The sequence below is a fragment of the Schistocerca piceifrons genome, chromosome 9, assembly GCF_021461385.2.
Source record: "Schistocerca piceifrons isolate TAMUIC-IGC-003096 chromosome 9, iqSchPice1.1, whole genome shotgun sequence".
In the NCBI taxonomy this organism is placed as follows: domain Eukaryota; kingdom Metazoa; phylum Arthropoda; class Insecta; order Orthoptera; family Acrididae; genus Schistocerca; species Schistocerca piceifrons.
This window is the reverse complement of record NC_060146.1, coordinates 170527699-170552460: the sequence shown is the minus strand read 5'-3', so window position 1 is coordinate 170552460 and position 24762 is coordinate 170527699. Positions and strand designations below refer to the sequence as shown.

At 43.4% G+C, this 24762-nt stretch overlaps 1 non-coding gene across 1 annotated transcript; it reads left to right on the top strand.

Moving 5' to 3' along the window:
• Positions 1–13603: 13603 nt before the first annotated feature.
• On the top strand, positions 13604–13678 carry Trnas-cga. Its single transcript has one exon. It is a non-coding gene; the product is annotated as a tRNA-Ser (tRNA).
• Positions 13679–24762: the final 11084 nt, after the last annotated feature.

Genomic DNA, 24762 nt, shown 5'->3' with positions numbered 1-24762 from the left:
GTTTTTAGAATTAGGGCTGGCTGTTACAGATAATGCCACATTAGTTTCTTTTTTTCAATAATTTAGTATTCTCATCACTTGAAATTTGTTTTAAGAAATTCTTATAATTTGGTATATAATTTTCAAAAAGAACTATTTTTCCACAAATTTCTTTGTAAATGTTTTCACATTCTTCACAAATATGCAAATGTTGTTTATCGTTTGTATACATGTGTGAATAAAACTTATCAAGCAGTTTCTCTACTTCACATTTTTTACTCTTTTTGCCTCCTATTTATTAAGACAAATTTTTATTAGATTAATTAAAATTATTCCTTAATAACTGAAACCGTTGTCTTGTTGCTTTGGTGTAGATATTTGTATAGATAAAATATTTAAATTCTTAATTTTTTTATCTTTCAGTAGTGTTTTTCCTGTGTATTTTTATTCCATTTACGAGTTTGCAGTACAGTACAGATTTCATGAAAAAGACATTGTGTTCTATAAGGAAATTACAGAACTAAATTTTAGATGGAATTCCGGGTGCCAAGAAACTGACACCTGAAAAATTAACAGAGTGCTTTAGAATTCTAACATATAGGTATTCTATATTAAATGAAGTTGATTCCATCGACATAAAATTCATGCACTATTGTTGTTGAATCATCTATCATGAATATATTTGAATTTATTAACCGTCAAAATTATCGCTTTAATCTAGGTAATTGGTTCAAAGATATTTGTTTTCCATTATTTTAAGAGAAAATGTATTGATCACGAAATATTGTGTTTTATTGAGTATGGAATTACAGGGATGATGAGCATCAACCCTGTAAACATTAAACAAATAAGTTTTTATTAAGTAAAGAATTTCAGGTTTATAAACCCTGTCCCTCTATAGAATTTTAATGTATCTAATATGTTTTTCTTCTATATAAATGGAGTCAATTCCATTAACATTTCGGTTTTTGGTTTAGACATAAATAGTTTCCATTATTTGGAGAAAAGAGAGTGTTGAGTACTAATGATATTCTGTACTTTTTATACAGAATTCCAGGTGGTAAAGATTTACTGCATGAAACATTAACACAATATAAAAGAAATAATGTTAAATTTCTTGAAGAAAATAAAATAGCAAATGAAGAAATAAAATATAATAATAAATTAGCCTTAGAACACGAATATATTCAAGATGATATAAAAATTTTAAGACCTAATAATCTTGTCCAAAAGAAATTGATTTCTTTAACAAGTCATGATTTTAAACAGTCAATGATGACATTTAATACCAATCAACATAAATAAGTACGAAAATATTTAACTGTAGAAGAAAATATTTGTACATTGTTTGAAATATACAGAAGAATATAGCAACATTCAATCAAAAAATTATAGAGCAGCTATCTGTAGAAATAGAAACAAAAGATCAAGAATTAAAAGAAAAGGGGAAAGAATGTCTATATTTTAAAGATATAGTACATGATGTAGTAGAGATGAAGAAAGAGCAAATTATTTAAATTGCCACATATAAGGAATATGCCAAGATAAACTATTATCTCAGAATCATCTTTCAAGAAGATTGTCCAGTAATAATAGTGGAAAGCCTAAAGACGATTAAATGCTTTACGTCAGAAAATAAAAATGTATAGATTACAAATTAGTAGAGAACATGCTTAACACATAATTTGGTGTACACAGAGTAGACAAAAGAAAAGAAATATACAATATGCACTTCAATAGCGTATCTTACTTTGTTGAGAAGTTATGTGACCAATCCAACGATACTGCTGATGGAATAAATAATAAGAGAAAAAATATTTACAACGAAATTATGAATACAAATTTATTCTGTATAAATAGAGTCGATTTTAGAACTCATCATCAACAACCTTATCTAAACTCATAGGCAAGTTCTTATGATTATTTATGAAAAAATAATACTTGGTTTAAAGCAAAAGACATATCTGAAATTCTTGATTATGAAAATACTGATCAAACCATTAGCGTAAATTAAGAAGGAGATGATAAAGCAAACTGTGCAGATGTTTCGAGACTCTCACCCATCAGGGGCCTAACTTACAACAAAAAAAAAATATTTATAAATAAAGCAGGACTTCATTCATTACTTTTAGCTTCCAACAAAGAAGAAGCAAAAAAGTTAAAAATGGGTTACTCATGAAGTTTTACCAACAATTCGAAAAACAGGTGAACATAAATTACAAAACACAATTAATTACTTAGAACATAATAAAATAAATTTAAAAAATAAGATTGAAAGTATGAAAAATAGTAATAAAACTATGTTCAAGGTTGCCAGAGATACAATTCAGGTGAAAAATGAAATTATTGGTAATCATGCCACTCCTCTTACCATTAATTGAGATAAACATATTGAATTTATTTTAATCAAGATAAATCATATGTGGGAATATCCATAATATGTTATAAGAACTCAAATTTTTCAATAATTATAGATCGAAGGATTTACAAATTATCCAGAAATGGATAATATGTTTGAGAATCAGGAATCGAAACTCAATAAATCTGTGTAATTTAATGAAAGAACATTACCAATCATTTCTTAAGGAAATCAATTTGATACAAGTTTAAATCAAAATACTCTTATAAGGGAAATAATGGATGTGAAAACTGCGCATTAAATAATTACATTGTCATTATTGACCCAATTACTGTGTGAACTATGCAAAAACCCTACCAATTATCAAAAGATTTATCTACCTTCCTTCTCAAAACTTTTTCAAGAAGGTACGCCTCTGGATATTTTGTTTTCTGTAATTCTTGTTCATAAAAATATTGGTTTATATCTTTCAATCTGTATATGACTGGATGAAAATCAATAACATCTTCAATTTCAAAAAGTCTGTTTAAGTTTACTAATTCTAGCTTTATCTCCTTTTTCAAATTTCGCTTCTACATTAGACACAAATGTAGTGGGTTTATAATTCTTTTCATTAACTTCCATTGGTTTCATTTTTATAGTTGAATGTTGCATGTTATTGTATTTGTCAACCAGTTTTGAAACTAGTTCCAACCATTAAAATTTAATTGAAGAGAAAATGTTCTATTAAATATTTTAACAACAGATGCTTTTAATTTACTAAAAGTTGAATAATGATTAAAGTTACATTTTTCATTAATTTCTGAAATTCTTTGTTTTAAAATTCTTTGCCAATATCTGTAAATTTTCTGAGTTGTTGTCTTCTCTAAAAATTTTTTCAAAGGCATCAACTATATCTTTAACTAGAACTGCCCAAACAATTTTAGAAAAAACATCTATAACAGTTAATGCTTATTTATAGCCATTATTTATTTTTTAATTTCTTTTAAACTCTAGAGTCCATTTCAACTAAAGCAGCTTGCCATAAATCATCTATTGCAAGTGAAACATTTATTATTTTAAAATTCTTCTCATTGATTTATGTAATTCATTAATATTTTGTTTACAAATATTAAAGGTGTCTGGCAGCCCCCCTTCACGTACAAAACCATTTTTAACGAATTTACTCTTTTCTTTTACACACTGTACAAAGACCTTCAATTCTTTGTCTTCCATTTGAAGTTGTTAATTTGTGAGGATTGTGTGTTTCAGTAAACTTTTTACACTTCAAACTGTAGATGTGACTATGATTATCCATTTATACACAATAAAAACTTTTAATTTTGTTGTGCTTCTAGAACGTTCTCTCATTTCGAATTTAATGAGTTAAGTTTTGTTTCAGGGCTATGTATTTTAGCTAATGTTTGATGAAGACTTGTTTTATTTCTTTTACTTGCTCATTAAGATGTTCCATGATACCATCATAAATACCATTTTTCGTCTTAAATCTGTGAGCATTTTGCTGTATTCGTTCCTTGTAACAATTATCGACATAATTACTGAATTGCATTAGAATACTTGTATATTCATTCTGTAAATAATGTTGGTTCACCACATCCTTTTGCGTCAATTGGGTCATATTAAACCTAATGTATCATCTAGTTACTTTAAAAATAGCATTAAATTCTTTCTGAAATTGTTTAATTAAATTAGTTTTGGATCTATTGCTGATTTAAAATCTTCGATTTTTGATTGAAATTTTGAAATAAAATCATTGTTAATTTTACATTGAAAATCTATAGCGTTATTGACCTTAATTAAAAAATGTCTATTTATTAAAGCCAAAATGTCATTAAACTTGTAATTATGCAACAGAAATTTTAATGCAAGTAGACATAAATGAGCACAAAGTCCTTCATTAAAATATTGTATTCTCCCAGCATTCTAGTTCAAAACATTTTTTCCCAAATAGTTAACTGGTTTGACTGATATATTACCACCAAATGAATCAGAACCAAATTTTATATCTTTATTCTAATAATAACAAATACAGTGAGAACCAACATTATCAAATGTATGTAAATTAACTACTCCAGATTCGTATTCCCTGTATATTAAGTAAGCAGTAAAGGAAGCAAAACAAAAATTTGGAGTAGGAATGAAAATCCATGGAGAAGAAATAAAATTTTTGAGGTTTGCTGATGACATTGTAATTCTGGTAGGGACAGCAAAGGACATGGAAGAGCAGTTGAATGGAATGGACAGTGTCTTCAAAGGGGGATTTAAGATGAGTATGAACATAAGCAAAACGTGGATAATGGAATATAGTCGAATTAAATCAGGTGATGCTCAGGCAATCAGATTGGGAAATGAGACAATTAAAATACTAGATGAGTTTTGCTATTTCGAGAGCAAAATAACTGCTGATGGCCAAAGGAGAGGATATAAAATGTATACTGGCAATAGCAAGGAAAGCATTTCTGAAGAAGAGAAATTTGTTAACAATGGGTATAGATTGTGTGTCAGGATGTCGTTTCTGAAAGTATTTGTATGGAGTGTAGCCATGTATTGAAGTGAAACATGGATGATAAATAGTTTAGTCAAGAAGAGAATGTTGAAGATTAGATGGATAGATCACGTAACTAATGAAAAGGTACTGGATAGAATTGATAAAAGAGGAATTTGTGACAACTTGACTAGAAGAAGGGATCAGTTGATACAAAATGTTCTGAGGCATCAAGGGATAACCAACTTAGTACAGGAGGGCAGTTTGGAGGGTAAAAATCGTAGAGGGAGGTATCGAAATTAGAAGAGAGGTCGAGTTTTTTAAATTTTTTTTTTTGGATTATGTGCCATTTTTTCCATTGCTTGATTACGTCTTCTGTTGTTCTAATTCTGCAGCAGATTTTTCTTATTTAATAGTGCATTTGCAGTTACTCCAGAACTACCAGCAAGTGAACCAATTGTTGCTAAATAAGGCAATGCAGCTAATAGTAATGGATGAAATCCACCTTTGTCTTGTGTTAGTCCTTTCCCTTCTTTATTTTGGTTTAATAAGCATTTTCACAACAGGAATACCTATAATAAGTAAATTTCCACCAGTTTTCAGTTAAAATGGTTCGGTACTATGTAATTCTCCATTATTTACTTTAATTTTAATTGATTTTGGTTTAATCTTACCACTTGGTAGCAAAGTATAATCAACTGAAAAGTTACTCCTTCACACAGATAAAAAATTTATAAGGATTAATATTTTTTACACTCGCCAACCATTGTCGTCCACACCTAAGCTATCACCAGCTGAAGCAGGCTGAGGACTGTATCCCATTCCTAATTTTCTCTTTGCATACATAATTCCTCGAACTGCAGTCACTGCTAATTTTTCTTCTAATGAAGTGTCACTTGCATGCATTCTTTCTTTTGCAGTTAATCCAAATTCTTTATCAGCTTCACACCTAGATTCTAAATCTTTATGATCTCTATATGCAATATAACTTCATCTACTTTATTTTTCCTGGATCACCATGTGCTAATCTCTCTTCTAGTTTAGCGAAAGGTCTGCAGTAGGAATATCCTTGTAGAGGCATTTCTTGCATTGGTAAATTATTTAAACCCCACTTAACTAATCCTTTACCACGTTTCTCACTCTTCCAACATGTGTGAGGAAGATTATTCAAAATTCTGATCAAATATGGAATTCCTTTTGGACTGTTGATGAGGAAATCACTAAATTTATTTGTCAACATTTGCATTATTCCCACTTTTTCATTGCGATAATTTTTATTTCCGACCAATACTTCCCAATGCATTACAGGTAACAACCAATAGATTCTTCTTTATTTGAGCATGTTAAATTACAAAATATCTATGTGCAAAATGGAAGAAATGAAGTTTTTCATCCAGAATTTTAGCATATTTATCCACCAAATAATTATTGGAGAGCATATGATGCTTTTCTCGATTTTAACAGTCACTCAATTGAATGACTATGTCAATATAAATCCCTTCAGTTTTATTGAAAAATTATCCTGTTTTGTTATAAATATGTCTATGAGAATACATGTGTTAGCCACATAGAAAACTACAATGAAATTAGTTCCTACTTTTAATGAAAAAATTCTGAAAGATACAGTTTCCCACATAGCCATGTATGTTAAGATAAATTTAACATATGATACTCAGCATAAAATTTTGAGATAAAATTTTTAATATTATTTTTTATTATATATAAATGAATACTCTACTGAAGAAGCTGAATAATGCAGGCAATTCTAATTTGTTTCAAAAGATTATTGAACTAGAATTAAGTGAATTGTATTACATTACAGGCTTGAACATTTAAAAAACTAGATATTGGGGCAAAATTTGTATGAATTTTGACAATAAATTTAAAATTATTTTGCCAGATAGGTTTAATAAAATAATAACTAACTGGGACTTTCAATTTTTGGAACATGGTAATGTTAAAGTAAGGTATAAGGGAATGAAGAGAACTAAAAGCATTGATAATGATTTCACAATCTAGTGTTTATTGCTTGAATAAATTTTTATTGATTTAATTTTTTACACCTTGTTATTGTGGGTGGGTTGCGTTTGCTCAGAAAATTATCTCCTAGTGCGCTCAATCTACCCAATTACTTGTTTCTCTTCACCAATGAATGTCGGATATACCTTCAACCAAACAATCGTCGGAGACGTGTTTGGAGGCAACCCGATCAGGCTGAACGCCTTAGACACAGTTCAGCGAGTGCAGCAAGATGGAGGTTCCGTGCTGTTTTGCAGTGGCATTATGTGGGGCCGACGTATGCTGCTTGTGGTCATGGAAGGCGCTGTAACGTCCGTACGATACGTGAATACCATCCTCCGACCGATAGTGCGACCATATTGGCAGCATATTGGCGAGGCATTCGTCTTCATGGACGACAATTCGCACCCCCATCGAGCACATGTTGTTAATGACTTCCTTCAGGGTAACGACATCGCTTGACTAGAGTGGCCAGCATGTTCTCCAGACATGAACCCTATCAAACATGCCTGGGATAGATTGAAAAGGGCTGTTGATGGACGACGTATCCAACAACTGCTCTGAGGGATCTACACCGAATCGCCGTTGAAGAGTGGCACAATCTGGACCAATACTGCCTTGATGAACTTGTGGGTAGTATGCCATGACAAACCCAGGCATGCATCAATGCAAGAGGACGTGCTACTGGGTATTAGAGGTACCGGTGGGTACAGAAATCTGGTCCACCACCTCTGAAGGTCTCGCTGTATGGTGGTATAACATGCAATGTGTGGTTTGCATGAACAATAAAAAGGGCAGCAATGATGTTTTATGTTCATCTCTATCCCAATTTTCTCTACAGGTTGCAAAAGCCGGCCGGAGTGGCCGAGCGGTTAAAGGCGCTACAGTCTGGAACCGCACGACCGCTACGGTCGCAGGTTCGAATCCTGCCTCGGGCATGGATGTGGGTGATGTCCTTAAGTTAGGTTTAAGTAGTTCTAAGTTCTAGGGGACTTATGACCACAGCAGTTGAGTCCCATAGTGCTCAGAACCATTTGAACCATTTTTTTGCAAAAGTTTGATGTGTGTATTTAGTTCTGTGGCAAATGGATCGAAACAAGTGGTTGTGTAGTTCTTTCCATTTCTAGGGAATACTTCTCAAATTAATATTTAAAATCTACAGTTATTTGTAGATTGCACTAAAACTATATTAACTGATGGAGACATTACTTCATAACAGAAATTGCGTTGCATTACTTCATTTACCCGCGTTTAGCAAGGACGCTTGAAAAATGCTAAAATTGGCGGTAAAGGCCACTTTCAAATCCAGAGGATGTTAATGTCCTCTGTTAAGTATCACGGTCTTTCTCTCCAGATGACTTGGTCGGCGTCACCTGTTTCAAGTAGAAATACTGGAAGGTAGTAGCCACATCTTTGCTTCTGATGGACGTATTTACTGTCATATCTCGCTCCACTTGATTGATATGGATATAGTGAATTATTTGGCGCAGTAGGGAACACCTTCTCGCCAATAAATCTAGCTTGCTCCCTGTATGAATGCGGTTTCCTTCTGTACGCCAGTGTGAAGTTTAATCTGGCAGCCTTATGTTGTTCTTTCAACATTTCCTTAAGCGCCGATTTTCGTCAAGCCGATTTTCATCAATACCTTCCTTTCTCGTTGAGACGACGTCGAGCGGTCGACCTTCTCACATTTATTTGGAGAATGCTCCTAATTTCTGTGCTAGTCCTGAAAGGGTTTTCACTGCTGTAGTGGTGTATACCATTGTCTTGATCCTCCGTGGACGTCGATGACGGGCCTTTCTCCGCCATCTTCTTCACCCAGAGATGTATCCTACGGTATGGGAAATGGCACTGATTCAGCATCCATCTCCATAAATCGGAAGAATAGATCTTTATATCGAGTTCCTTGAGCTGTGCCATTATTCAAGCCAGATCGTGGTGTCGAGACATGAGAAAACGAAGTGCAATACAAAGTGGAGAGCAGTTCCTTCGGCTCATAACTCAAATTCATTCCTGATTACATGCTCTGAAAACATATTTAACAAATTAGCTCTTTGTGAGTATCGTTTAGAGTATCGTCTAAATGTATTTTCTCTCTAAACATTATACCTAGTAGTAATAACGGCACCGTATCCAGAGACTACAGGCAAAATTTAGATTCACTTTGAGATGGAGGTCATGTTGCTTCGGATATCGTATTTTAGTCACCTGTGCTACCCCACAAATCTCTAACAGCTCTCTGTGCAAGTAGTAGGATAGTGCAGTAGTTAAGGAGGTGAGTTTGTACTCTCGTGTTATGGGGTTCGAATCCTGTCGTTTCTACAAATTGTGATTCGCTGTAAACAAAGAATTGTAAGTTTAGGAGGAACATGGTCAATTGTAACATTCACAGCAGTTCTATTATAATATTTATTCGTGTATATGGTTTCCATTGGTCGTTGGAGGAAGACAACGACAAACAGTCTCCCCTGGTTTCCCTACTATAAATACAAATCAGGGTGAAAATTATCTCAGCCTTCGATTGTTAATCGTTTTGTATTTTTAGCTGTACCAACTTTGAGGTTCGGCGATGACATTGTAGTTCTGTCAGAGACAGCAGAGGGCTTGGAAGAGCAGTTGAATGGAATGGACAGTGTCTTGAAAAGAGGGTATAAGATGAACATCAACAAAATCAAAACGAGGATAATGGAATGTAGTCGAATTAAATCGGGTGATGCTACGGGAATTAGATTAGGAAATGAGACGCTTAAAGTAGTAAAGGCGTATTGCTATTTGTGGAGCAAAATAACTGATGATAGTCGAAATGTAGACTGGCAATGGCAAGGAAAGCGCTTCTGAAGAGAAATTTGTTAACTTCGAGTATAGATTTAAGTGTCAGGAAGTCGTATCTGAAAGCATTTGTATGGAGTGTAGCCATGAATGGAAGTGAAACGTGGACGAAAAATAATGTAGACGAGAAGAGAATAGAATTCGAAATGTGGTGCTACAGAAGAATGCTTAAGATTAGATGGGTAGATCACACAACTAATGAGGAGGTATTGAATAGCATTGGAGAGAAGAGAAATTTGTGGCACAATTTGACTAGAGCAAGTGATCGGTTGGTAGGGCATATTCTGTGGCATCAAGGGATCACCAATTTAGTATTGGAGGGCAGCGTGGAGGGTAAAAATCGTAGAGGGAGACCAAGAGATAAATACACTAAACCGATTCAGAAGGATGTAGGTTGCAGTAGGTACTGGGAGATGAAGAAGCTTGCACAGGATAGAGTAGCATGGAGAGCTGCATCAAACCAGTCTCTGGACTGAAGACCACAACAACAACAATGCTAACGTTCAATGACTGTTGAAACACCATAAAATATTGTTATCTTACATTTACGCTCAACAGTCCAGTCTGGTAAGTAACTTTTCATTAATTGTCACTCATCAAATATACAAAGTAATCACTAGTTTACTTTAGCTACAGTGCTCATATTCCGATGCGTTATCTTCGATATCTCGAGAAGAATCACTCTTAATCATCAGCCCACTTTAATCAGAGTTCACACAAAGACAAAAAAAAGCCTTGCAAACTCTGACAATTTACACTCAACTGTGTTGCTAGACCTAGAACAGTTTTTTACTCTATCTCTGGACGCGAATATTTTATGCTGTGAAAACAGCTTCGTAAATAGTACTTAAAACTGTGGTAGGTACAACATTACCAAAAAAAATTACTCGATTTCGCTGTGTCGTGAACGCCCCATATTATGAGACAGGGGTAATAGCGTCAGATTTCAAAAAAAAAAAAAAAAAAAGTAACAACTCCAACTGCAAACAAAGCAGTTGTGAAAATTATGGACTATCAGTTTAATAAGCCACGGTTGCGAAACACAGACACTATTTTAGAGAAGAATGGAAGAGGTGATAGACGCCAACCTTGGATAAGATCAGTTTGTTTAATGTGTTGTGATACACCATGTGATCAAAAGTATCCGGACACCTGGCTGAAATCACAAGATCGTGGCGCCCTCCATCGGTAATGCTCGAATTCAATATGGTTTTGGCCACCCTTAGCCTTGATGATACCTTCCACTCTCGCAGGCATACGTTCAGTCAGGTGCTGGAAGGTTTCTCGGGCAATGGCAGCCCATCCTTCGTTGAGTGCTGCGCTGAGGAATCTATGTCGGTCGGTGAGACACGAAATCGGCATTCCAAAACATCCCAAAGGTGTTCTATAGGATTCAGGTCAGATATCTGTGCAGGCCATTTCACTACACGGATGTTTTTGTCGTCCAACCACTCCACCACAGGCCGGTCATTATGAACAGGTGCTCGATCGTGTTGAAAGATGCAATCGCCATAACACCAACGCTTCCGTATTTTACTGTTGGAACTACACACAATGGCAGATGACGTTCACAGCCCATCCGTCATACCCACACCCTGCCATCGGATCGCCACACAAGCCGGCCGGGGTGGCCGAGCGGTTCTAGGCGCAAAAGTCTGGAACCGCGCGACCGCCACGGTCGCAGGTTTGAATCCTGCCTCGGGCATGGACGTGTGTGATGTCCTTAGGTTAGTTAGGTTTAAGTAGTTCTAAGTTCTAGGGGACTGATGACCTCAGAAGTTAAGTCCCGTAGTGCTCAGCCATTTGATCGACACACACGTGATTCCTTTACGCTCCTTACACCAAGCGAGGCGTCGTTTGACATTTACCGGCGTGATGTGTGGCGTATGAGCAGCCGCCAGACAAATCCAAGTTCTCTCACCTCCCGCCTACTTGCAGTGGATCCTCATGCAGTTTGGAATTCCTCTGTGATGGTCTGGATAGATGTCTGCCTATTACACATTACGGCCCTATTCAATTGTCGGCGGTCTCTGTCAGTCAACAGAGGTCGGCCTGTACGCTTTTGTGCTGCATGTGCCCCTTCACGTTTCCACTAAACTATCGCAACGGAAACAGTAGACCTAGGGATGTTTAGGAGTGTGGAATCTCGCATGCAGACGTATGACACAAGTGACACCCAATCACTTGTCGACATTCGAAGTCCGTGAGTTCTACAGAGCGCCCCGTTCTGCTTTCTCACCATGTCTAACGAGTACTGAGATCGCTGATAGGGAGTACCTGGCAGATGTTGGCAGCACAATGCATCTAACATGAAAATCGTAGGTTTTTGGGGATGTCCGGATACTTTTGATCACATAATGTATGTTGTTTGTAGCGAGAGGATCACTCTCTCACTGTCCGTTACAGGCACCATAAATGTTTTCCCACTAATGTTATACATAACTAAATTCTCATTCCAGAACTATCATGACATTTTCTCATCAACAGTTTCACATGTTGTTGTTGTTGTTGTCTTCGGTCCAGAGACTGGTTTCATGCAGCTCTCCATACTACTCTATCCTGTGCAAGCTGCTTCATCTCCCAGTACCTACTGCAACCTACATCCTTCTGAATCTGCTTAGTGTATTCATCTCTTGGTCTCCCTCTACGATTTTTACCCTCCACGCTGCCCTCCATTACTAAATTGGTGATCCCTTGATGCCTCAGAACATGTCCAAGCAACCGATCCCTTCTTCTAGTCAAGTTGTACCACAAACTTCTCTCCTCCCCAGTCATATTCAATACCTGCTCATTAGTTTACGATCTACCCATCTAATCTTCAGCATTCTTCTGTAGCACCACATTTCGAAAGCTTGTATTCTCTTCTTGTCCAAACTAGTTATCGTCCATGTTTCACTTTCATACATGGCTACACTCCATACGGCCGGCCGGTGTGGCCGTGCGGTTCTAGGCACTTCAGTCTGGAACCGCGTGACCGCTACGGTCGCAGGTTCGAATCCTGCCTCGGGCATGGATGTGTGTGATGTCCTTAGGTTAGTTAGGTTTAAGTACTTCTAAGTTCTAGGGGACTGATGACCACAGATGTTAAGTCCCATAGTGCTCAGAGCCATTTGAACCATTTTTTTTTTACACTCCATACAAATACTTTCAGAAACGACTTCCTGACACTTAAATCTATACTCGATGTTAACAAATTTCTCTTCTTCAGAAACGCTTTCCTTGCCATTGCCAGTCTACATTTTATATCCTCTCTACTTCGACCATCATCACTTATTTTGCTCCCCAAATAGCAAAACTCCTTTACTACTTTAAGTGTCTCATTTCCTAATCTAATTCCCTCAGCATCACCCGACATAATTCGACTACATTCCATTATCCTCGTTTTGCTTTTGTTGATGTTCATCTTATATCCTCCTTTCAAGACACTGTCCATTCCGTTCAACTGCTCTTCGAAGTCCTTTCCTGTCTCAGACAGAATTACAATGTCATCGACGAACCTCAAAGTTTTTATTTCTTCTCCATGGACTTTAATACCTACTCCGAATTTTTCTTTTTATTCCTTCACTGCTTGCCTAATATACAGATTGAATAACATCGGGGAGAGGCTAGAACCCTGTCTCACTCCCTTCCCAACCACTGCTTCCCTTTCATGCCCCTCGACTCTTATAACTGCCATCTGGTTTCTGTACAAATTGTAAATAGCCTTTCGCTCCCTGTATTTTACCCCTGCCACCTTTAGAATTTGAAAGAATATTCCCGTCAACATTTTCAAAAACTTTCTCTAAGTCTACAAATGCTAGAGACGTAGGTTTGCCTTTCCTTAATCTAGTTTCTAAGATAAGTCGTAGGGTAAGTATTGCCTCACGTGTTCCAATATTTCTACGGAATCCAAACTGATCTTGAAGAAAGCTGTGAGTACCGGGCGTGAGTCGTGCTTCGGTAGCTCAGTTGGTAGAGCACTTGCCCGCGAAAGGCAAAGGTCCCGAGTTCGAGTCTCGGTCGAGCACACAGTTTTAATCTGCCAGTAAGTTTCAAACTGATCTTCTCCGACGTCGGCTTCTACCAGTTTTTCCATTCGTCTGTAAAGAATTCGCGTTAGTACTTTGCAGCTGTGACTTATTAAACTGATTGTTCGGTAATTTTCACATCTGTCAACACCTGCTTTCTTTGGGATTGGAATTATTACATTCTTCTTGAAGTCTGAGGGTATTTCGCCTGTCTCATACTTCTTGCTCACCAGATGGTAGTGTTTTGTCAGGACTGGCTCTCCCAAGGCCGTCAGTAGTTCTAATGGAATGTTGTCTACTCCCGGGGCCTTGTTTCGACTCAGGTCTTTCAGTGCTCTATCAAACTCTTCACGCAGTATCGTATCCCATTTCATCTTCATCTATATCCTCTTTTATTTCCATAATATTGTCCTCAAGTATATCGCCGTTGTGTAGACCCTCTGTATACTCCTTCCACCTTCCTACTTTCCCTTCTTTGTTTAGAACTGGGTTTCCATCTGAGCTCTTAATATTCATACACGTGGTTCTCTTTTCTCCAAAGGTCTCTTTAATTTTCCTGTATGCAGTATCTTACACCTCGTGAGATAAGTCTCTACATCCTTACATTTGTCCTCTAGCCATCCCTGCTTAGCCATTTTGCACTTCCTGTCGATCTCATTTTTGAGACGTTTGTATTCCTTTTTGCCTGCTTCAGTTTAACATATAATGACAAACTTTGATGAGGGGCTTTGCTCCTTCGAATGATCAGTCAGCTGACTATTATTTCGGTCCCACTAGTGTGCATATGTGTATGTTCACTGGGCTTGAAGGCCGTCCGAAAAATAATCAGTCATCAATCATTGGGCCCATAGCAACTGTAGGATAAATGAAGTACTCTAGTGCAGGGCAGCAGTGGCTAATTGGTGGACATATTATTGAATTGTAGTGATGTAGCTTAAATAAAAGGTAAATGGAAATGCTCAGTCTAGATAGGTAGGTGTCACTGAAGTGAAATGGTAGGAGACAAGGATTTCTGGTCAGATGAGTACAGGTTAGTATCAACAGCAGCAAAAAATGGTATTATGGGAATAGAATTTATAATGAATAGGCAGGTTATTGGGAATAGGATTCATTATGAATAGGCCAGTAGGGCAGAGAGTGTATAGGCCGGACTGGAAGAGACTTCCAAACAAGATATAATGAACACATAAATGCTTACCACACTAACAATTACAGTCGATCAGTAACAGCCACCCTCATAAAAGACAGGGGTCACCCATTCCATGATACCGCGAATGATCTTCATATATTACATAAAAAGAAAAAGGAACACCAAATGGACTTATATGGAGAACAGTTAGCCTTCCGCCGCCGAGCAGTGTGTCAGCAGTGCTTAAGTAGCAGCATTACTGCATTTACTAGGCAGTCCTGTATTTTAATAACCGTTTAAATTTTGTTTGTTTGTTTGTTTCTTTTGTTTTAGGGCGCAAAACTTCTATGTTCATTAGCGCCCAGCCCGTGACTTAGGAAACAGTAAAAAACCGAAATTTAAAACCAGCAGCAATGGGAACAAAGTCATAAAATTTGAGAAACTAAAAGCAGAAGGAATGCTTAAAAATCCACTACAGAAAGGGGTTGGTTGTCCCCAAAAAATGCTTCAAATGACTGACGTCATTTCACTGTCACTAATAAAACTGGAGAACGCGGTCGGCTGAGCGCGCGTCATCCGCTAAAATCGACGATAGATCAGGCGATAGCTGTAGACGGGAGCGTAACGGATTAAAATAGGGGCATTCAATTAAAAGGTGTCTTACCGTCCACAGCTGAGAGCAGTGGGGACAGAGTGGGGGAGGATCGCCGCTTAAAAGATGTCGATGGCTAAAAAGACAGTGCCCTATCCGGAGTCTAGCTAAAATTACCTCCTCCCGACGACGCGTTCGGGAGGAAGAGGTCCAAACGCAAGGAAGGGCTTTCACTTCCCGCAATTTATTATGGGGAAGTGTTGACCAATGCGCATGCCATAAATGAGCAACTTTGCGACATAAACCGCTCCGTAGATCGGTGAAGGGAAGCGACTGAATAGCTGGCCGAGGAAGAGAGACTGCAGCCTTGGCCGCTATAGCGGCCGCCTCATTCCCACAGATACCAGCGTGTCCCGGGAGCCAGATGAACGCCACCGAGACGCCCCCCAGGTGGAGCAAGCGCAGACAGTCCTGAATCCGGTGGATCAGAGGGTGCACAGGGTAAAGAGCTTGGAGACTGAGGAGAGAGCTGAGAGAATCTGAGCAGATAACATACTGTATCCTCTGATGGCGGCGGATGTAGTGGACAGCCTGGAGAACAGCGTAAAGCTCCGCAGTATAAACCGAACACTGGTCGGGAAGCCGAAAGTGATGGGGTGTCGCCAACAATATAGACACTCCCTACACCTAACGATGTTTTCGAGCCGTCGGTGTAAATGTGGCGTCCGTCATTTGTGCACATAGAGCAGCAAATGCCCGACGGTAAACAAGTGTAGGCGTACCATCCTTGGGAAATCGACAAAGGTCACGGAGCAAGTAGATCCGGGGACGGAGCGAAGGCGGTGCTGTACCCCAAGTTGTCAAGAAGGTTTTAGGAAAGCGGAAGGAAAGAGAATGGAGCAGTTGACGGAAGCGGACTCCCGGGGGTAGAAGGGAGGAGGAGCGGCCTGCATACCCTACATCAAAGGAGGTGTCGAAGTTTAAATTTTGTGTCGAATTGTTTGTGCTCTCTGTAGATTAGCTCAGACTTTCTTTGCACAACAGTATTTAGCACGGACAGGGACTGTGACTGCTGTGTTCGGATGCGGGGTGAGTTGGCATCCCTTCGCTCCCAGCTTCAGGCAGTGTTGGCTTCGGTCACACAGCTTGAGGCTGTTGCCAATGGGCATCACTGTGGGGGTCTGGACGGGGGTTTGTTGGGGATGGCCAGCTCGTCCCAGGCATCCCCCGATCGGTCTACGGCTGTGGCTGCCCAGCATACTGCCCACATTGAGGCTGACCCCTCACCTGTGGTAGAGTGGGAGGTCGTCTCGAGGTGTGGAAAGGGGCGAAAGACATTCTGGAGGGCTAAACGGAAGGCCTCTCCAGTTTATCTGACGAACCGGTTTCAGGCTCTGTCTCAGGCTGATACTGATCTTCGGCCGGACATGGCTGCTCGTCCTGTCCCAGAGGTTGCCCCTCAGTCTGCAAGATCCGGGCAGTCGCAGAGGGTGGGCTTACTGGTAGCTGGGAGCTCCAACGTCAGGCACGTAATGGGGCCCCTTAGGGATATGGCTGCAATGGAGGGGAAGAAAACCAATGTGCACTCCATGTGCATACTGGGGGGAGTCATTCCAGATGTGGAAAGGGTCCTTTCGGATGCCATGAAAGGTACAGGGTGCACCCATCTGCAGGTGGTCGCTCATGTTGGCACCAATTATGTGTCACTATGAGTCGAAGGAAATCCTCTCTGGCTTCCGGCGACTATCTGATTTGGTGAAGACTGCCAGTCTTGCTAGTGTGATGAAAGCAGAGCTCACCATCTGCAACATCGTCGACAGGACTGACTGCGGACCTTTGGTACAGAGCCGAGTGGAGGGTCTGAATCAGAGGCTGAGATGGTTCTGTGACCATGTAGGCTGCAGACTCCTCGACTTGCGCCATAGGGGTTTCGGGTTCCGCTGGATAGGTCAGGAGTCTACTACACACAGCAGGCGGCTACATGGGTAGCAGTGTTTTTTTTTTTTTTGTGGTTTTAGGGCGCACAACTTCAATGGTCATTAGCGCCCTGACTACGTTAAGAATGCACCGCGAGGCACAAGTTTAAAACAACAACTAAAAGGGAAACACGATAAAAGAAAGACTGACAGGCATAGGATTAAAAAACAGCATCATCAAATGTCCTTAGAGAGGTTTATCAAATTGATAAAACGAAGAACGCGAGCAGCTGCTCGTGGGTCATCCGCTAAAATGGCATCTAGAGTACATGGCAGGCCAAGATCAAGACGCAGTGTGTTAAAATCCGGACAGGACATTAAAATGTGGCGGACCGTCAGCAATTGCCCACATGGGCAGAACGGCGCCGGCGCAGCCGTCAGCAGATGGCGATGGCTGAACCGGCAGTGTCCAATGCGTAACCGGGCCAAAACGACCTCATCCCGCCGAAAAGGGCGGGAGGAGGACGTCCAAGCCGCAGGAAGAGGTTTCGAGGCCCGAAGCTTGTTTTCAATAAGTGCAGCCCAATCGGAATGCCACAGCGATAAAATGCGCCGACAAATTACCCTGCTACAATCCGACGAAGGGACACAACAAGAAGCTGTCCGAGGCTGGAGGACTGCAGCCTTGGCTGCGGCATCTGCAGCTTCGTTCCCAGCTATACCGACATGGCCAGGAACCCACATAAAGGTAACCGGAGAACCGACGTCCACCAGCTGCTGAAGAGAGTGTTGGATCCGGTGCACGAAAGGGTGAACCGGATACGGATCACTGAGGCTCTGGATGGCGCTCAGGGAATCGGAGCAGATGACATAAGCAGAATGTCGGTGGCGGCAGATGTAAAGAACAGCCTGGTAGAGGGCAAAGAGCTCAGCTGTGAAGACCGAACGATGGCTATGGAGCCGGTATTTGAAACTTTGTGCCCCAACAATAAAGGAACACCCGACCCCGTCATTGGTCTTTGAGCCATCTGTATAAATGAAGGTCATATTAATGAACTTCGAACGAAGTTCAACGAAACGGGAGTGGTAGACCAAACCGGGGGTAACCTCTTTTGGGAGCGAGCTGAGGTCAAGGTGAACGCGGACCTGAGCCTGGAGCCAAGGTGGCGTGTGGCTCTCGCCCACTCGAAAGGTTGCAGGGAGTGAAAAATTAAGGTGTTGAAGGAGGCGACGAAAGCGAACTCCAGGGGGTAGCAGGGCAGAGACATACAACCCGTATTGACAGTCTAGAGAGTCATCAGCGATGAGACGGGTGGTCGGGCATTGACAGTTTTTTTTTTTTTTTTTTTTTTTGGTAGGGTTTAAGGGCGCTCAACTGCTGATGTCATTAGCGCCCAGTCACTGGTGTTAGAGCACAAGGAATCTGCTAAAACTCAAGGGGATGGGGGGACATCAGAAGGACCTGACAAAGATGCAGATTAAATAAGTAAAAAGGTTAAATGTCTTTGGTCAAGCCAGTTAAAGTTATAAAACGCAGAATACGAGCAGCTGCTCGAGCGTCATCAGCTAAAACATCCGGTAAGGTAGATGGCAGGAACAGGACAACACGAAATTGACTAAAACGGGGACACGACAATAAAACATGGCGCACCGTTAATGCCTGACCACAAGGGCACTGCGGGGCTGGGTCACCGGAGAGCAGGTAGCGGTGGCTAAACCGGCAATGCCCAATCCGCAACCTGGTCAGAAGGACCTCCTCGCGCCGAGATGGTCGGGAGGAAGTTGTCCAAGCAGTTGGGAGCGGTTTTACTGCCCGGAGCTTGTTTCCTTGGAGGGATGACCAAGCATCCCGTCACAAGGACACAAGCCTCTTACATACATCCCCACAAACGTCAGATGACGGGACACAATGGGAGGCTGGCCGAGGCTGGAGGACTGCAGCCTTGGCTGCAGCATCCGGAGCCTCATTCCCAGGCACTCCTACATGTCTGGGAACCCACAGAAAGCTGACAGAACCGCCATTATCAGCGAAAGAATGGAGGGACTGCTGTATCCGTTGAATCAAGGGATGGACCGGATAGGGAGCCCCAAGGCTCTGAAGAGCACTGAGTGAGTCAGTGCAGAGTACATACGATGAATGGCGGTGGCGGCGGGCATACTGAACGGCCTGATGGAGAGCAAAAAGCTCGGCCGTAAAGCTGGAACATTGGTCAAGGAGCCGGTATTTAAAGGTGGCGGCCCCGACGACAAAGGCACAGCCGACACCATCGTCAGTTTTGGAGCCATCGGTGTAAATAAAGGTGTGACCGGCAAGTCGAGCACGAAGTTCGACAAACCGTGAGCAATACACTGCAGCCGGAGTACCCTCCTTCGGGAGTGAGCTGAGGTCGAGATAAATACGAACCGGAGCCTGGAGCCAAGGTGGTGTCGGGCTCTCACCCTCTCTGAAGGTGGTAGGGAGGGCAAAATCCAATTGTCGAAGCAGGTGACGGAAGCGGACTCCGGGGGGCAGCAGGGCAGACACATACAACCCGTACTGACGGTCGAGAGAATCGGTGAAGAAGGACTTGTAAGAGGGGTGTTCGGGCATAGACAACAGCCGGCAGGCATACCGACACAACAGTATGTCGCGCCGGTAGGTCAATAGTAACTCGGCAGCTTCAGCATAAAGACTCTCGACAGGACTAGTGTAGAAGGCTCCGGTCGCAAGACGTATCCCCCGATGGTGGATGGAGTTGAGCCGGCGTAAGAGGGATGGCCGAGCGGACGAGTAGACGAAGCTCCCATAATCCAGCTTCGATCGGACTATGGACCGATACAAGCGAAGCAGGACAGTGCGATCCGCTCCCCAAGATGAACCGCTAAGAACTCTGAGGACATTAAGGGAACGTGTACAACGGGCCGCCAAATAAGAGACATGTGGAGACCAACACAGTTTCCGGTCCAACGTGAGCCCTAGAAACTTAGTTGTGTCCACGAATGGGAGAACAACGGGACCGAGATGTAAGGATGGCGGAAGGAACGCTTTATATCGCCAAAAGTTGATACAAACCGTCTTCTCTTCAGAGAACCGGAAGCCATTTGCCACGCTCCATGAGTAGAGGCTGTCTAGACAACGCTGAAGGCAGCGCTCCAGGAGGCATGTTCTCTGGGCACTGCAGTAGATCGCGAAGTCATCGACAAAGAGAGAGCCTGAGACATTAGGGGGAATGCAATCCATAATTGGATTGATCGCGATGGCAAAAAGGGCTACGCTCAAGACGGAGCCCTGAGGCACTCCGTTCTCCTGGAGGAAGACGTCGGACAATACGGAACCCACACGTACCCTAAACTTTCGATCCATTAAAAAGGAATCAATAAAAAGGGGCAGACGACCGCGTAGGCCCCACTTGTGCATAGTGCGGAGGATACCTCCTCTCCAACAGGTATCATAAGCCTTCTCCAAGTCGAAGAACACGGCTACCGTTTGGCGCCTTCGCAAAAAGTTGTTCATGATGAATGTCGACAAGGTCACAAGGTGGTCAACAGCGGAGCGGCGGCGACGAAAGCCGCGTTGGACATTAGTAAGTAGTCGTCGAGATTCAAGAATCCAAACTAACCGAGCATTAACCATGCGCTCAATCACCTTACAGACACAGCTTGTAAGAGAAATGGGGCGGTAACTAGAAGGAAGGTGTCTATCCTTCCCGGGTTTGGGTATAGGAACAACAATGGCGGCACGCCAACACATGGGGACTTGACCTTCGGTCCAGACGCGATTGTAGGTACGAAGAAGGAAGCTTTTGCCCGCCGGAGAAAGGTGTGCCAGCATCTGAACGTGAATGGCATCTGGCCCCGGAGCAGAGGACCGGGACAGTGCAAGCGCACGTTCGAGTTCCCGCATAGTAATGCGGGCATTATAAGTTTCCAGATTCAGCGAGTGGAAGGAAGGTCGCCGAGCCTCGTCTGCCTCTTTCCTGGGAAGGAAGGCAGGATGGTAATGAGCGGAGCTTGAAACCTCCGCGAAAAAGCGGCCAAAGGCATTGGAGACAGCCACAGGATCAACAAGGACCTCATTACCTGAGGTCAGGCCAGGTACCGAGGAGTGGGCCTTAATGCCCGACAGCCGGCGCAGGCTACCCCAAACGACGGAAGAGGGAGTAAAACTGGTAAAGGAGCTCGTGAAAGAGGCCCAACAAGCTTTTCTGCTGTCTTTGATGACTCTACGGCATTGCGCTCGGAGTCGTTTGTATCCAATACAATTCGCCAACGTAGGATGGCGGCGAAAGGTGCGTAAAGCACGTCGTCGAGCACGGATAGCGTCCCTACAAGCCTCGTTCCACCAGGGGACGGAAACGCGACGTGAAGAAGAAGTAGTACGACGTATGGAACGTTCGGCAGCATTGATGATAACAGCCGTGAGGTATTCGACCTGACTGTCACAACTGGGAAAATCGTGGTCCGGAAAGGTCGCCAGGGAGGAGTAAAGTCCCCAGTCAGCTTTCAGTATGTTCCAGCTCAAAGGACGTGGGGATGGGGTGTGGTGCAGGAGACGAACGACAAAGGGGAAGTGGTCGCTCGAATAGGTGTCAGAAAGGACGTACCACTCGAACCGACGGGCAAGAGTGGTAGAACAGATCGAGAGGTCCAAGTGGGAGTAGGTATGAGTAGAGTCCGAGAGGAAAGTCGGGGCGCCGGTATTGAGGCAGACAAGGTGGAGATGGTTGAAGACATCCGCCAAGAGTGAGCCTCTTTGACAGGATGCAGGAGAGCCCCAAAGGGGATGATGGGCATTGAAGTCGCCAAACAATAAAAACGGTGGAGGATGCTGAACAATCATTTGCATCATGTCAGCCCGACTAACAGCAGATGACGATGGAGTGTAGATGGTACAAACTGAAAAAGTAAAAGCAGAAAGAGTAATGCGGATAGCTATTGCTTGGAGTGGGGTGGTCAATGGGATGGTAATAGACATCGTCCCGAACGAGCAACATGACTCCACCATGAGCTGGTATACCGTCCACAGGGGTGAGGTCATACCGCTCCGAGGTATAGTGGGAAAAGGCAATACGGTCAGTCGGGCGCAACTTGGTTTCCTGGAGACCAAGGACGAGCGGACAGTGCAGGCAGAGGAGCAGTTGTAATTCCTCCTGATTAGATTGAATACCTCTTATGTTCCAATGAAACAAAGCCATTGCTAGTCAAAAAGTTGGGGGAACGAGACAGGGAAGAGCTGGTCACCTCGATGGCCGCGGAGGGCCAGGTTGCGAGGGAACAACGCTACAACCGACGGGAGGCGGATCCGGTTCCATCGACTCGTCGCCAGCTGCGGCCGCTGTCCCTGATTGTGTAGGAGGGGCCGCATCATTTGCCGACGAAAGGCCGGCGGAGCGCCTGGCAGCAGAGCGTCCCGGCGAAACTGAGGACGGCCGGGAGCAGCGACTCACGGATGAAGCGTCAGACGGAACGCGCCGGGGTGGAGAGGGGGATAGAGACTTCTTCTTGGAGGCCTTCTTGGAAGGCCGAGGAGGCACAGGGATGGTGGGCTGGACCCGAAGAAGGTCCTCACGCGTGGGGTCCGTTTTGGAACGCCGGACCTCGGAAGCTGGGGTCCGGAACGTTTCCCCGATGGACGCCTGAGAAGAGGATCGCTTCTCAGGTGGCGTGGGGGGAGGAGGAGGAGGAAGGGTGGCCCCTGGGGCAGAGGGGGTGGGGGCCACGGGGGAGGAGGATTTGGAAGGGAGGGATTTGGGAGGCGGAGGCAGAGCCCCCTGATGGGCAGAGGAGGCGGAGGGGGGACAGGATAGGGGTGAGGATACCGCGGAAGGAGTGGTCAGTGACACGGGATGAAGGTGGTCATACTTCTTCCTGGCCTCAGAATAAGAGAGCCGATCCAAAGTTTTGATTTCTTGTATCTCCTTCTCCTTCTGATAGGCGGGGCAGTCTGAGGATCTAGGCGAGTGGACGCCAGGACAATTAATGCACCGAGGTGGTGGGGTGCAAGTATGTTCCTCACGAAGAGGACGTCCACAATCGCCACAAAGGAGCTCAGCCTCACACCGGGACGACATGTGCCCGAAGCGCAAACACCTAAAACAGCGCATAGGAGGCGGGACTTAAGGTCGCACGTCGCACCGGTAGCACATCACCTTTACCTTCTCCGGGAGAACGTCCCCCTCGAAGGCGAGGATAAAGGCCCCGGTGTCGATGCGACGGTCTTTGGGGCCGCGCTGGACTCGCCGGGCGAAATGCACGCCGCAGCGCTCCAGGTTGGCCCTGAGCTCCTCATCAGATTGTAGCAGGAGGTCACGATGAAAAATAACCCCCTGCGTCCTATTTAGTGCCAGATGTGGGACAATGGATACTGGGATGTCCCCTAGGCGGTCGCACGCCTGGAGTGCCGCCGACTGTGTGGCAGAGGTGGTCTTGATAAGAATGGACCCTGATCGCATCTTGCTGAGAGCCTCGATTTCCCCAAAGACGTCCTCAATGTGCTGAACAAAGAACATGGGCTTGGAGGTGGCGAACGTCCCCCCCCCCCCCATCGGTTCGAGAACAGACCAAATAGCGGGGGAAGTACTTCGCCCCAAGCCGGCGGGCCTGTCCCTCCTCCCATGGAGTGGCCAAGGGGGAAAGGGCAGGAGAACCAGAACTAGAAACGGTACCTTTTCTTTTGAAATACTCGGCCGCAGAGCGACCTGATACATGTTGACGTTTCATCTGCGAAACGTCCGCCCCGATACCACCCACTCCGACCAGGGGCTCTCCCCACGGGCGCCACCCAGCCGCAGCAAGGGCCACCTGGCAGGATGACCATTGCCGGGAGTCCTGATGCCCCAAGGAGATGGGCATCTACTCCTTGGCCAACGTGGGGAGGGTGCAGCTCAGGTATCGGCAGTACGATCCCTGTGTGTCAGGGGGCTACAACCTAGAGGGTACATGACGACCCCACCACAACGGGCTGGCTACCATGCTGGATTTCTGGTGCCATGGAAAGTCCATCATGATCGCTGGTGCAGATGGAGATGCACTATGGGCGTAACTTGGACAACCCATCAGGCGTTTAGGCCCAATTTGAGGAATAGTGGGTATGGTTACAACGCCGGTGCAATGCTCAGTGCCAAGGTCTTAGTGCACTTAGGACAAGTGGTACACCATGTACGGTGTCCTTCCCCAAAAGGCTCGTACTTCTGTAGAATTTTGAAAAATGGAGGTCAAACCCCAAGGGGGACCATCACATCGAAGGCCGAAACGGTTGAAACTCCTTTTAGTCGCCTCTTACGACAGGCAGGAATACCTCGGGCCTATTCTTACCCCGGACCGGCAGGGGGGGGGGGGGCATTGACAGTAGCCGACAGGCATACCGACAAAGCAGTATATCGCGCTGGTAGGTGAGTGGCAATTCGCCAGCGTCAGCATGAAGACTCTCTACGGGACTAGTATAAAACGCTCCGATCGCAAGTCGTAA